The sequence below is a fragment of the Pristis pectinata genome, chromosome 4, assembly GCF_009764475.1.
Source record: "Pristis pectinata isolate sPriPec2 chromosome 4, sPriPec2.1.pri, whole genome shotgun sequence".
In the NCBI taxonomy this organism is placed as follows: Eukaryota; Metazoa; Chordata; class Chondrichthyes; order Rhinopristiformes; family Pristidae; genus Pristis; species Pristis pectinata.
Window position 1 is genome coordinate 42784521 of NC_067408.1, and position 15483 is coordinate 42800003.

General features: G+C 44.6%; 1 protein-coding gene across 1 annotated transcript in view; it reads left to right on the forward strand.

Annotated features, from left to right (window-relative positions):
* Window positions 1-1054: 1054 nt before the first annotated feature.
* The window catches only part of slu7 (SLU7 homolog, splicing factor), a 41529-nt gene continuing 27100 nt past the window's right edge, over window positions 1055-15483 (forward strand). Inside the window, exon 1 of the mRNA XM_052013717.1 lies at window positions 1055-1246. The gene's annotated coding sequence lies outside the window, so the exon portion shown is untranslated. The remainder of the gene's footprint in view (window positions 1247-15483) is intronic.

Sequence of the window (15483 nt, forward strand, 5' to 3'; positions counted from 1 at the left end):
CCAGCTTCAGGTTTGCGTGGGGCAACACTACAAAGCCAGATACAAAGGCCCTCAGCGGGTCACCACGCCGTCGCTGGACAAAATGGGACCGGAACACCTGACCAGCCAACCAACAGTCACTACCGTAATTTCAGGGATTTTGTTTCATTTCCAGTTGGAAAGAATCATTTGCTGCTCACTGGATTGCCAGAATCATTCGCTGATCACTGGAATATTGATCTTCTAATTATCCGCTCTCTACTCGTAAGTGGAATCTCCTGACTTTTGTGTGAGGTGGTGACCTTCATCACCCATGATCCGGGCTCCACTGAGATTTCATGGTGCACCTGGTTCACTAAATAGCAGGAAGACTCTGGTTGAGTTAGACTCCAGGAAACATCTAGGTCTTTGGCTCCAGGAAACATCTAGGTCTTTGGCTCCATTTGCGATAGAATTACGGGAAGCAGGTGGTAGGGAACTATTATACAAAGCCAGATATATTCATTTCAATTGATAGGAAACTTAAAGATTGATATCATGTCTTGGAAAAAATACATATTGAACAAATAGAATTCCAACCACTTTCTTTTGACTTTCATGAACCAATCGCTTTCCAAACTGGAAGGTACTTTTATACTGGCTCTAAACTGGAAATTAACTTTTCCCAAATAAGAGCAATTAACCTTTCAAGGACCTCATTGTGCATTTAATTATATAGCACCCCACCAAAGAGAAAAGGCGGACAGTTAACTAATCAGATTTGAGCACTTAGAGGACTGCCCGTTTCAAGCACAGCTTCAGTTTGGTGATAGGCTGCTTTGCTGTTTGACCAGATGTAGCAAGTAGAGAAAATTCAGAAAGGAAGAATCCGACACAATGAGGACAGTTTTCTCAAATTTTTGTAAGCTTTTGTGGGAGATTTAATTGAATAGGATGGTTAATCTTAACTGAAACCCTGTAGTCTCCCAAAAGAAAATTGTTCTTTATATATCGATAACTTGCAACGTATAGGTGACAGTTTGAATTGACAATAAATGATTCATGACAATAAATGATTCATAACAATAAACAAGCCGTCGCGTTGACGCGTCTGCAGCGCAGCCTCATTGTGAATTCGAGATGGCGTGCGTGGGCACGGTCTATCTCTCAGTCTGACGACAGTGTAGAGCGCCGGAAGTGGGCCACGGGGTCTGTTGTTGATGTTGTCGGGTTGAGCCGTGGGTGAGGCCTGGACCCTCCTCGGGCGCCGGGACCGCAGGGTCGGGATGTAAGTAAAGGTCGCGAATGAGCGGGAGCGGGATTCGGGCCGTTCCTGGTCGGGCCTAGTGTGGCAGTGAGGCCGATGGCCCTGCTGAAGGCCTGGTCCCGGGGTGGGCCGCTGGTGGATGTCGGGGGAAGCTCAGCCTGCACGGACCGTCACCCCGGCATCCCGCCCCCCGGCAGCCCCACTCTCTTCCCCCCCCCCCCACCCCCGGGCAGCCCCACTCTCTTCCCCCCCCCCCACCCCCGGGCAGCCCCACTCTCTTCCCCCACCCCCCGGCAGCCCCACTCTCTTCCCCCCCCCACCCCCGGGCAGCCCCACTCTCTTCCCCCCCCACCCCCGGGCAGCCCCACTCTCTTCCCCCCCCCCCCACCCCCGGGCAGCCCCACTCTCTTCCCCCCCCACCACCCCCGGGCAGCCCCACTCTCTTCCCCCCCCCCCCACCCCCGGGCAGCCCCACTCTCTTCCCCCCCCCCCACCCCCGGGCAGCCCCACTCTCTTCCCCCCCCCCCCCCACCCCCGGGCAGCCCCACTCTCTTCCCCCCCCCCCCACCCCCGGGCAGCCCCACTCTCTTCCCCCCCCCCCACCCCCGGGCAGCCTCACTCTCTTCCCCCCCACCCCCGGGCAGCCTCACTCTCTTCCCCCCCCCCCCCCCACCCCCGGGCAGCCTCACTCTCTTCCCCCCCCCCCCCCACCCCCGGGCAGCCCCACTCTCTTTCCCCCCCCCCCCCCACCCCCGGGCAGCCCCACTCTCTTTCCCCCCCCCCCCCCCCACCCCCCGGGCAGCCCCACTCTCTCCCCCCCCCCCCCCCCCGGCAGCCCCACTCTCTTCCCCTCCCCCCTGGCAGCCCCACTCTCCCACCCCCCGGCAGCCCCACTCTCTTCCCTCCCCCCCCCCCCCCCCCCCCCACTCTCCCACCCCCCGGCAGCCCCACTCTCTTTCCCCCCCCCCCCCGGCAGCCCCACTCTCCCCCACTGGCATCTGATTGCTCCTAATTCATATGTTCATATTAACTATCAACTTAGTAAGTGGAGTTCGTGTCAAATGTCAATACTGAAATGGTAAGTGAACCAAAAATATAATTCTGATATATTGGTGACACTTTGGTAGATGGAATAAAAGCATAGACTATTTTCTAAATGGGGAGAGAATTCAGAAATCGGAGTTGCAAAGGGACTTGGGAGTCCTAGTGCAAGATTCTCAAAAGGTGAACTTGCAGGTTGAGTCAGTAGTAAGAAAGGCAAATGCAATGTTAGCATTCATTTCGAGAGGACTAGAATATAAAGACAAGGATGTAATGCTGAGGCTTTGAGGCATTGGTCAGACCACATTTGGAGTAATGTGAGCAGTTTTGGGCCCCATATCTAAGGAAGAATGTGCTGGCATCGGAGAGAGTCCAGAGGAGGAATATGACAATAATGAAAGGGTTAACTGCCGAGGAGCGTTTGATGGCTCTGGGCCTCTACTCACTGGAGTTTAGAAGGATGAGGGAGGATCTCATTGATACCTACCAAATATTGAAAGGCCTGGATAGAGTGGGTGTGAAGAGGATGTTTCCAGTAGTGGGAGAGTCTAGGACCAGAGGGCACATCCTCAGAATAGAAGAATGTCCCTTTGGAACAGAGATGAGGAGGAATTTCTTCAGCCAGAGGGTGGAATTTATTGCCACAGTGGGCTGTGGAGGTCAAGTCAGTGGGTATATTTAAAGCAGAGGTTGATAGGTCCTTGATTAGTAAGGGCATCAAAGGTTATAGGGAGAAAGCAGGAGAATGGGGTTGAGAGGAATAATAAATCAGCCATGATTGAATGGCCGAATAGACTTAAAGGGTCAAATGGCCTAATTCAGCCGGAAGAAAAGTCATAGAGTGGTACAACGCAGAAACAGGCCCTTCCACCCAACTCGTCCATGCCGACCAAGGTAACTTGGTATTGGTTTATTATTGTCACTTGTACTGAGGTACAGTGAAAAACTTGTCTTGCATACCGATCGTACAGGTCAATTCATTACACAGTGCAATTACATTGGGTTAGTGCAGAGTGCATTGATGTAGTACAGGTAAAAACAATAACAATACAGAGTAAAGTGTCACAGCTACAGAGAGAGTGCAGTGCAATAAGGTGCAAGGTCACAACAATGTAGATCGTGAGGTCATAGTCCATCTCATCGTATAAGGGAACCGTTCAATAGTCTTTCCACAGTGGGGTAGAAACTGTCCTTAAGTCTGGTTGTACGTGCCCTCAGGCTCCTGTATCTTCTACCTGGTGGAAGAGAGAAGAGAGAATGACCTGGGTGGGTGGAGCCTTTGATTATGCTGGCTGCTTCACCAAGACAGTGAGAGGTAAAGACAGAGTCTAAGGAGGGAAGGCTGGTGTCTGTGATGTGCTGGGCTGTGTCCACAACTCTCTGCAGTTTTTTGCAGTCCTGGGCAGAGCAGTTACCATACCAAGCCGTGATGCATCCAGATACGATGCTTTCTGCAGTGCAGCGATAAAAGTTGGTGAGTGTCAAAGGGGACAAACCGAATTTTTTAGCCTCCTGAGGAAGTAGAGGTGCTGGTGAGCTTTCTTGGCCGTGGCATCTACGTGATTTGACCAGGACAGGCTGTTGGTGATGTTCACTCACTCCCAGGAACTTGAAGCTCTCAACCCTCTCAAGCTCAGCACCGTTGATGTAGACAGGTGCATGTACAGCGCCCCCTTTCCTGAAGTCAATGACCAGCTCTTTTGTTTTGTTGACATTGAGGGAAAGGTTATTGTCATGACACCATTCCACTTAGCTCTCTTTCTCCTTCCTGTACTCATTGCTGTTTGAGATGCGGCCTACAATGATGGTATAATCTGCAAACTTGTAGATGAAGTTAGAGCAGAACCTGGCCACACAGTCATGAGTGTAGAGGGCTGAGGACGCAGCCTTGTGGGACACCAGTGTTGAGAATAATCGTGCCGGAGGTATTGCTGCCTATCCTCACTGATTGCGGTCTGTTGGTTAGAAAGTCAAGGATCCAGTTACAGAGGGAGGTGTTGAGTCCCAGGTCTCGGAGTTTGGTGACAAGTTTGCTTGGGATTATTGTTTTGAAGGCAGAGCTGTAGTCAATAAACAATAGTCTAACGTATGTGTCTTTACTGTCCAGATGCTCCAGAGCTGAGTGTAGGGCCAGGGAGATGGTGTCCACTGTAGACCTGTTTCGGCAATAGGCGAATTGCAGTGGGTCGAGATTGTCTGGGAGGCTGGAGTTGATGCATGCCATGACCAGCCTCTCAAAGCACTTCATGATGGTTTCTAAGCTGGTCCCAGTCCTGCAGTTGGCCTAAACCTTTCCAATCCTGTCCAAGTTGTTCTCTTTGGAGCAAGAAGGTTGAGACAAGTTTTGATGGAGGTGTACAAGATCATAAGAGACTTGGATAGGCTAAGTAGAGGGAAACTGTTTCTATTTGTAATGGTTCAAGGACCAGGCGGCGCAGAGACAAGATGATAGACAAAACGTCTGAGGAACAATGAGGATAAAGTGCCTTGTACAAGAAGTGGATATGAGGTAGAACTCTTTGTGCGGGGTGGTGGAAACGGTCAGTCAGAGCTCTCAGTATTGAATTGGTTAGGGAAAATAAATTTTCAGAGCTGTGGGGAGTGGGCATGCATTGATTGCATTAAAGTGAGCCAGCATTGACTCTGAGCTAAGTGGGCTCTTTCTGTGCAGAAGTGGGAACAAAGAAATACAATTCTTTTTTTTTGTTCCCTTGGTGTTCTCTTTACCTGCCACTGTGTAATTTTTCTGGTGATTGTATTAGGTCTGTAAGTTCAGGCTGTGTAAATGTATTTAGTTTTTTCTTTTTCTTGTGCTTTTTTTGTTTAAATTATCTTTTACTGACTTCATCTGTCTCTGCTTGCTGCTCTGGCTGTTCTTGGTTGTTTTCATTAATCTGCTTCCTCCTTTTCTCATCTTTTATTCTGTTTTTCTTTAAGTTCCTACTTTGATGTCCAGCTCCCTTGATCTGAAGTAATTACAGTTGATGGGAGATTGATTATTCCACATATCCAGCATCTCCTTTCTCATGTAACACCTGATGCCATTCATTCTTTACTGCTTGCTCCAACCATCCACCTTGCCTAATTATCATCAGGCTTAAAATATCAGGGGATGGTAAATATTTAATTTTTTTCCCTCTCTGTGCCTCTGTAGTGCCTTGGGAGATTTTGCTATGTTAATTTTGCTAGATGAATGCAGAATGAAGTTTCTGTGGCTCAACCTGCTCAGAGAGGAAAAACAAAAACAGCACTCAGATATTGGTGGATACAAAAGGCCTGATATATGTGTTGGAGCTGTCAACATTTACCTGTTTAAATGCCAGGAAGTTTGGACTTGTATGCGTATCGTCAAATGCGGAAGTTAGGAACTTAGCCATAGTGAGCTCTAAACCTGTTACAACACTTTGCTACTGTCATGCTCAGTATTGCTAGATTTTTCAGCATTAATACTGGAAACCAGTTCCTTCACAAGATCACAAGACAAGGGAGCAGAAGCAGGCCATTCGGCCCATCGAGTTTGCTCCAAGGAAAGGGAATTAGAAATGGGGAATGGGGGGGAAAAAAAACCTATTCTAATCCCAATTTCTGGCCTTATCCCCATATCCCTTGATATCCTGACTATTTAGATATCTATCTATCTCCTCCTTGAACGCCCCCACTGATCTGGCCTCCACTGCTGTACGTGGCAAGGGGTTCCACAAATTCACCACCCTCTGGCTAAAGAAATTTTTCCTCATCTCTGTTTTGAAACTGTACCCTTTAATTCTAAGATTGTGCCCTCTGGTCCTGGACTCGCCCACCAAGGGAAACAGCCTAGCCACATCTACTCTGTCCTTTCCTATCAATATTTTAAATGTCGCTATGAGGTCCCCTCTCATTCTTCTGTACTCCAGTGAGTACAGTCCAAGAGCCGACAAACGCTCCTCATACGTAAGCCCTTTCATTCCTGGAATCATCCTCATAAATCTCCTCTGAACCCTTTCCAACGTCAGCACATCCTTCCTAAGATGTGGGGCCCAAAACTGCGCACAGTATTCCAGATGAGGCCTCACTAGTGCCCCGTAGAGCCTCATCAACACTTCCTTACTTTTATACACTATACCTCTCGAAATGAATGCCAACATAGCATTCGCTTTCTTTACCACTGATCCGACCTGGTGGTTAACCTTTAAGGTATCCTGCATGAGTACCCCCAAGTCCCTTTGTACTTCCGTGCTTTGGATTTTCTCTCCTCCTAGATAATAATCTGCCCGCTTATTTCTGCTTCCAAAGTGTACAACTGCACATTTCTTGACATTGAATCTCATCTGCCATTTCCTTGCCCATTCTCCTAAACTGTCTAGGTCCCTCTGCAACCTTCCTACCTCTTCAATACTCCCTACTCCTCCCCCTACCTTGGTGTCATCTGCAAATTTAGCCACGAAACTATTTATTCCATCATCCAAATCGTTAATGTACAAGGTAAAAAGGAGCGGTCCCAACACCGACCCCTGCGGCACACCACTAGTAACTGGTAACCAACCAGAACGAGATCCTTTTATTTCCACTCTTTGCTTCCTGCCGACCAGCCAATGCTCCACCCATTCTGTTATCCTACCTGTAATTCCATGACCTCTCATCTTATTAATCAATCTCTTGTGAGGCACCTTATCAAAGGCCTTTTGGAAGTCTAAATACACAACATCTACTGCCTCTCCCTTATCCACCCTACCTGTGATTTCTTCAAAAAACTCCAATAGGTTGGTCAGGCAGGATCTTCCCTTCAGAAAACCATGTTGGCTAGGACCTATCTTGCCTTGCGCCTCTAGGTATTCCGTAACCCCATCCTTGAGGATCGATTCCAATAACTTTCCCACCACTGACGTCAGACTAATAGGTCTGTAATTTCCTTTATGCTGCCTCCCACCTTTCTTATACAACGGAACTACATTTGTGACCCTCCAGTCCTCCGGAACCACGCCGGAATCTATCGATTTCTGGAAAATTATCGCCAATGCCTCCGCTATCTCTAAAGCCACCTCCTTCAGAACCCGGGGATGCACCTCATCCGGTCCGGGAGACTTATCAGTCTTTAGCCCATTTAGTTTTCCTAGCACCTTCTCCCTAGTAATCTTAACTGAACTCAGTTCCATTTCGTGAGACTCCTGACTAACTGGCACATTGCTGATGTCCTCCACGGTGAAGACCGATGCAAAATATTCATTCAATTCCTCTGCCATCTCTCTATCGTCCATTATGATAGCTCCTGCACCGTTATCAATTGGTCCTATATCAACCCATGTCTCTCTTTTACACCTTATGTATTTAAAAAAACTCTTAGTATCCTTTTGAATGTTATCCGCCAACTTCCTTTCATAATTCATCTTTTCTTTCCTAATGACCTTCTTAGTTTCTATCTGCAGGTTTTTAAAAGCTTCCCAGTCTTCTGTTTTCCCACTAATTTTTGCTTCTTTGTACGCCGCCCCTTTTGCTTTTATTTTAGCCTTCACCTCTCTCGTCATCCACATTTGTGCCTTTTTTCCATTCAAAACCTTTTTTCTTGGAATATATCTATCCTGCAATTTCCTTATTTCCTGTAGAAATTCCTTCCATTTCTCCTCTGCCGTCCCTTCAGCCAGCTTACTCTTCCAATCAATTAGGGCCAACTCCTCTCTCATACCATTGTAATTTCCTTTGTTCCACTGAAATATCGATACACCAGTTATCAGCTTCTCCTTCTCAAACTTGAAACTGAACTCAATCATATTGTGATCACTGGTTCCCAGTGGTTCCTTTACCTTTAGTTCCCTAATCACCTCCGGTTCATTACACAGCACCCAATCCAAAACAGCCGATCCCCTGGTGGGCTCTTCAACAAGTTGCTCTAGAAAAACGTCCCTTAGACATTCCACAAACTCCCTCTCCTGAGTACTACCGCCATTCTGGATTTCCCAGTCCACCTTCATGTTAAAATCCCCCATAATTATCTTCACATTGTCACCCTGGCATGCTTTTTCTATCTCAAACTGCAACTTATCGTCCACTTGCTGACTGCTATTAGGGGGCCTATATATGACTACTACTATTGTCCTTTTACCCTTGCTATTTCTTAGCTCCACCCACAAGGATTCCACCTCCTCTGACCCAATATCCTTCCTTTCTATTGATTTTATATCACTACCAACCATCATGGCCACACCTCCCCCTCTGTCTACCTGCCTATCCTTCCTATACACTGTGTACCCCTGGACATTCAGTTCCCAATCACATCCATCATAAAGCCATGACTCGGTGATTGCCACAATGTCGTATTTATTAACCTGTAGTTGTGCCACTAGGTCATCTACTTTATTCCTAATGCTACGTGCATTTAAATATAGTACGTTTAGTCCGGTATCTGCTATTAATTTTGTTGTACTTCTATTGTTCAGCAGATTATCCTGGCTTTCCACCTGTCTATCCTTCTTACCATCTTCACTACAAACTACCTTAGACATGTTCCTATATACCTCATCCCCTATCCTAACATTCTGTATCCTAACATCCTAGTCTAGCCCTGCATAGGATCCATGAACCCCCACATTGAGTACAGTGGGATTTACAGATCTGCAGAAAAGGAAGTAAAGGCTATGTTCCCTTTCTAAATTATTTTAAGTTTGTTCCATGCTTTTAATTATTTTTAAAGTTTTTAGCTTTTTGTAAACAAAAATTTAAGTTTGAAATTGGTTTAATTATTGACTTAATTGATTGAATGCCAGAAATATTTAATAGCTTGAGGGACAGAGCATCTTCCATGTCCAACAACACACCAAAGAAGCCCTGACAATGCTCGGGCCATGGCACTGGAATCTGGAACACTTTGGGCCAGGTAAGTTCAAGTGCATAGTGACCATGGGCAGCAAGCCTGTACCAAAAAGATTGGCCTATTGAGTTGGAGGGAATTCTAGAAGAACAGGAGCAGGAAAGAGTGTTGAATTGGCACCCATGGAAATCTTATTTCATTTTCATGTCGATATTTGCATCAGAAACATTAATCAGGGATCCCTGTGTGGATAGAATCACTGAACTCTGACTGAAAGATGTATGTAGCTTTACTTTCTTGCATAAAGGTGGACCTGGTAATCAGCACATCAAAACAAGCTGTACAGTAGAATCTATCCTTTTTAGTTGGACTGTCCCAAAATTTAAACATGTTCGATTTGACAATTTTGTTTTCTGTGCCCGGCTCCTTTGTATCTGTGAAGGTGAATGGCTGAAAGTTTTATTGGTGAATGTCAATCCACATCATATTATTTGATTTAGTAATGTTTTTCTGCATATTCTCATCCTTGCTGTATGAGTGGTTTTGCTACCTCTGGAGTGCCATTAGCTTCTACAGTAGAGACTGAACTGGTTATTAGAACTGTACGTAGCAAATAACTTTGGCTAATTAATAGCAAAAAATGCGGTGTTGTTTCTCACATGTAATGAAATCAAGCACAATAAATCAGCTATGAGGTTGCTGTGTTTGTGTATTTGTACCAGATGGTGCCAAACAGTACCCTGCAGCTGGCAATTCTTAGTGTTTTACCGTGGAAGTGAATAAAGTCAGAGATGGAGCTGGCATCATGATGGAGGATGTGGGAACAATTGACAATACTATAGAGAGACTCTGTCAAGTTCACACGATGAAAAGAGTTTATAAACCTTGATGAAATTTTGTCATGCAATGTACAGTTGGTTTTAGATAAAATATTTGATTACATTCCTATACATTAAATGGCATTCACCTCATAACTATTAAGGAGTTTGACAAATGTCATTAGGTTCTCTCTGCTGCAGCCTTAATCACAATTTCTCAGATTTTTGTTTTGTATAATGGTATAAAATTGAACCATTAAAATGGATATGTCAGAATTAATAGAACTAAGCAGTCTCTCAAGTAGTGTAGATTTTTTACATGTACGGTGCTTATTTCACGAGACGACAGCTGCAGAAATCAGTGAGTTATAAGGATCAGATGGTAAGTTTTTTTTGTGTATAACGCATGTCAGAACAAGTTACTGTAGAGCCTACTTCTGAGTTAATGCTCAGTCACTAGCTACTGGGTATCCAAGGTATTTTAAAAAAAATATTTTGATTTTTCACTTCCAAACATTGGTTAGCGGTATTTGATTTATGATACTTTTATCTGTGGGACTTAGGGGAGTGCAAATGATACTGGGATCAAAAGATACTGGTGCAGTTATTCTATGAACCATCAGGGAAACCCATTCATCAGGTTATGGAACTAACAGATCAGTTAAATACAATAAAACTCTGATAATCTGACATCCTGGGACTATGATGATGTTGGACCAGCAGATTTTCTGGGCTATTGGATGTTTCTCCTGTTAATATCCCCTCACACGCTTAACTTTTTGTATGTGTTACACAGGTAGTATAGTAACTAGTAGTATAACAAATTTTCTGCTGAATCCAGTGAGTTTACAGGGAGGAGCAAACAGTACCCAGTCAGTTTCAGCTTGTATAATTCAGCTAATCAAAACAAGCTGAAACATACAAGCACTCCAGACTTCAGCTCTTGCTGCAAATTTCCTAACCCCTGGTGTTCCCCACCCTGACTCCAGATTCAGTCGCATACATGATCCACACTCTCGACCTCCAGCCCACAGTCTGGACCCTGGCTCGCACTCTGGACTAATGAGTGAGCCAGCTGCTGAACCATTGGGATTTCTGAATAATCAGATACTAAATTATGGGAGTTTTACTGTAATACAATTTAATTGTGAGTGGATGCTACTATTATAAATCTTGCAGTTTTTTACTCAATAAAACCTTGTAGACCATTTTTAAGATAATCTGTATGTTATCATTAAATATTAAAATATTTGTTCCTTTCAAAAGGTCAACAACTTACTTTTCTAGGGAAAATTATTTGAAGATTAACTTTAACTGTCCATCACAATATGGCTAGTTTCTAATGTGTTACGTATTTTCCTGCACCTTGTGCATCTTTCTTCAGCTTTATTCCATTAGCATTCAGAACGTTTTTCATTTCCTATTGCCACTCAAGGTCAGAAGATTATCAGAGGAATGTGCTCTAATATTTAGGCTTTAGCAAACACTTAATCCTAGAGATGCAATAAACTGCAGATGCTGGAATCTGGAGCAAAAAACAAACTTCTCATGGAACTCAGCAGTTCAGGCAGCATCTGTGAAGGGAAATGGACAGTCCTAAGTTTTGGGTCGAGACCCTTCATCTGGGATCTTAGTTTATTTCTTTAATATTTTCATTCTTAGCTTGAGGCAGTGAGAATTGTTACTGCATATGGGCAAGCTAGCTCAATTTGATTAGTTTCTTAGTACAGAATGAGTGGCTGCTGTAATCTTGCCTTGAGTAATCATGTTTTTAAAAAAAGAAGAAAAAATTATTTGTAAGTGAACTTTTTTTTTGCAGACTTTTGATGAGGTGACTGATCTCCTGATTGATTGAATCTGTTTTTCTCAGCAGTTCTGAGTATATAGGCAAATAAATATGAATAATATCTCAGTAATTGAAAGGCGGTGAGATTAAATGAAAAGTATTGTTCCCACATTAAGGGTCAGGAAGAGAAGGCAGTTCATTTGAAAGCACTCTCACCTCATGGGGTGTTTTGAAATAAAAGGGCTATATGAACATAAAGTAACTTGAACTCCTCAACTTATTACTTCGTTATGATCACTTCAAGATATGCACTGTTGTTGGGGATACACTTGACCTCCACTTAGGAAATTAGGCTGGGCAAGTGGTTGATGCGTCAGCGGGGGAACATTTTGGGACCAGTGACCATAATTCTATCAGTTTCAAGATCATTATGGAAAAGTATAAGACTGGTCCTCAAACTGAAGTCCTAAATTAGGCGAAGGCTGATTTCAATGGCAGGAACTCTCAAAAGTTGATTGGGAGAGGCTGTTAGCAAGTAAAGGGATGTCTGGCAAATGGGAGACCATAAGACATAGGAGCAGAATTAGGCCATTTGGCCCATCGAGTCTGCTCCACCATTCAATCATGATTTATTATTTCCTCTCAACCCCATTCTCCTACCTTCTCCCTGTAACCTTTGAGACCCTTACTAATCAAGAATCTATCAACCGCCGCTTTAAATATACCCAATGACTTGGCCTCCACAGCCATCTGTGGGAATGAATTCCACAGATTCACCACCCTCTGGCTAAAGAAATTCCTCCTAATCTCTGTTCTATAGGGACGTCCTTCTATTCTGAGGCTGTGCCCTCTGATCTTACACTTTTCATGTCCACTCTATGCAGGCCTTTCAATATTCAGTAGGTATCAATGAGTTCCTTCTAAACTCCAGCGAGTACAGGCCTAGAGCCATGAAATGCTCCTCATACGTTAACCTTTTCATTCCCGGGATCATTTTCGTAAACATCTTCTGGACCCTCTCCAATGTCAGCACATCCTTCCTTAGATATGGGGCCCAAAACTGCTCGCAATACTTCAAATGTGGTCTGACCAACATCTTACAAAGCCTCAGCATTACGTCCTTGTTTCTCAAAATGAATGCTAACATTGCATTTGCTTTCCTTACCACTGACTCAACCTGCAAGTTAACCTTTAGGAAATCTGCACTTAAGACTCCCAAGTCCATTGGCAGCTGCAATTTCTGAATTCACTCCCCGTTTAGAAAATAGTCTATACCTTTATTCTACCAAAGTGCATGACCATATACTTCCCTATGCTATCTCAATCTGCCACTTCTTTGCCCGTTCTCCCAACCTGTCCAAGTCCTTCTGCAGATTTCCTGCTTCCTCAACACTAGCTGCCCCTTCACGTATCTTTTGTATCATCTGCAAGCTTGGCCACAAAGCCATTGATTCTGTCATTCAGATCATTAACATATAACATGAAAAGTAGCAGACCCATCACCAACCCCTGCGGAACACCGCTGGCCACCGGCAGCCAACCAGAAAAGGACCTCTTTATTGCCACTCTGTACCTTCTGGCAGTCAGCCAATCTTCTATCCATGGAGGCTTTTAAAAGTGAGATAGGAAAAGTTCCAGGGCAGCATGTTCCTGTTGGAGTGAAGGGCAAGGCTGGCAGGATTAGGGAACCCTGGTTGACAAGGGATGTTGAGTGTTTGGTCAGAAAAAAGGAGTATGTCAGGTATAGGCAGTTGGGATCAAGTGAGTCCCTTGAGCAGTATAAAGGATGTAGGAAGATAGGATAAAAGGGACCCTGAGCTGTCCCTGGCCCCTTTAATGAGAGAAAAAGGGTGACTAGGGAGTAGGTTCCCTTAAGGAACAGTGTGGTAATCCAAGTGTAGAGCCATAGGACGTGGACAAGGTCTTAAATGAATATTTACCATGGAGAAAGACATGGAAACTAGTGAGTTCGGTGTAGAGAACAGTGATATCCTGAAACATACTGACATTACGAAGGAGGAGGTGTTGGTAGTCTTGCAGTGCATAAGGTCAAAGTCAAGTTTATTGTCATATGCACAATACATGTATGCACAGGTGCAATGAGAAACTTACTTGCAGCAGCATCACAGGCACATAACATCATATAAGCAGCATTTGCAAGAAAAACAAATTATATGCAATTTTTACAAGAAAAAACACAATTAGAACAAAAAAAGCAGTCAATTTTAGTGCAACACACAAAATGCTGGAGGAACTCAGCAGGTCAGGCAGCATCTATGGAGGGAAATGAGCAGTTGACGTTTTGGGCCGAGACCCTTCAAGGATGCTGCCTGACCTGCTGAATTCCTCCAGCATTTTATGTGTTGCTCCGGATTCCAGCATCTGTGTCTCCATTTTAGTGCAAAGTGATCATGGTGTTGCTAAACTGTAGTGATTATGGTTCTGCCAGTTCAAGAACCAAATGGTTAAAGGGAAGTAGCTGTTTTTGCACCTGGTGGTGTGGGACTTCAGGCTTCTGTACCTGCTGTGAAAAGATGGCATGGCCCAGATGGTGGGGATCTTTTGAATGTTACGGCCTTGCATCACCTATAGATACTACCAATGGTGGGGAGAGATGTGCCCGTGATGTATTGGGCAGAGTCCACTGCTCCCTACAGCTTTTGCGTTCCTGTGCATTTGAATTGCCATACCAGACCAGGATGCAACCAGTCAGGATACTTTGAACAGTACATCTGTAGAAGTTTGTTAGTGTTCAGTGACAAGCTGAGCCTCCTTAACCTCCTAAAACAGTAAAGGCGCTGGTGTGCTTTCCTTGCGATTGCATCTGTGCTGGGTCCAGGACAGGTTAACAATCTGCTCTTTAGTTTTGATTACATTGAGTTAGAGTTGGTTGTTGTGGCACCACTCAACCAGGTGTCCTACCTCGCTTTGGTAAGCTGACTCATCACCACCTGTGATTCGTCCAACAATAGTAGTGTCAACAAAGGTAGATAAAGCCCTGGGTCCTGACCAGGTATGTCCTAGGATGTTGTGAGAAGCAAGGGAGGAGATTGCTGGGGCCCTGGCAGGATTTAATTGTGTTTAGAAAGGCAGGGACTGATTAGGGATATTCAGCATGGCTTTGTTCGTCAGAGATCACTTCTTACAAATTTGAGTGTTTTTTTGAGGAGGCCGCCAAGAGGATTGACGAGGGCAGGGTGGTGGGCGTCCTCTGTGGACTTTACCAGGGCACTTGACAAGTTACCGATTATTCAGTATGTTTGGTTTTCTTCAGTTGTAGCATACACATTATTTAATGTATGGAATAAGTAATGTTTCTTGCACCACTTGAGTGTTAACCTATTGAATTAAAATGCCTGATTCACATTCCTAAAAGGCTGAACTTGGAACTGTTGTGCTACTTTATTACTACTAGCAGGTCTTCAGAGGCACTGCTCACAATGAGTTGGGTGCACTGTACAAATATGGAAAAATAGGCTGGTCCAGAAGGTTAGAATATATGGGACCCAGGGTGACATAGCAAACAGGATACAAAATTGGATTGGTTTTAGGAGTCAGAAGATGGTTGTGGAGGGTTGTTATTCAGATGGGAGACCTGTAACCAGTGGTGTGCCGTAGCAGCAGTTGTTGCTGGGGCCTTTATTGTTCCTCATGAATATTAATGATTTGGAAGAAAATGTAGGTGGCATGATTAGTTAGTTTGCAGATGACACCAAAATTGATGGTATAGTGGACAGGGAAGACAGTTTGTCTCAGGCTACAATAGGATCTGGGTCAATTGGGAAAATATGTAAGGGAATAGCTGATGGAGTTCAGCTGAAGTGTGAAGTGA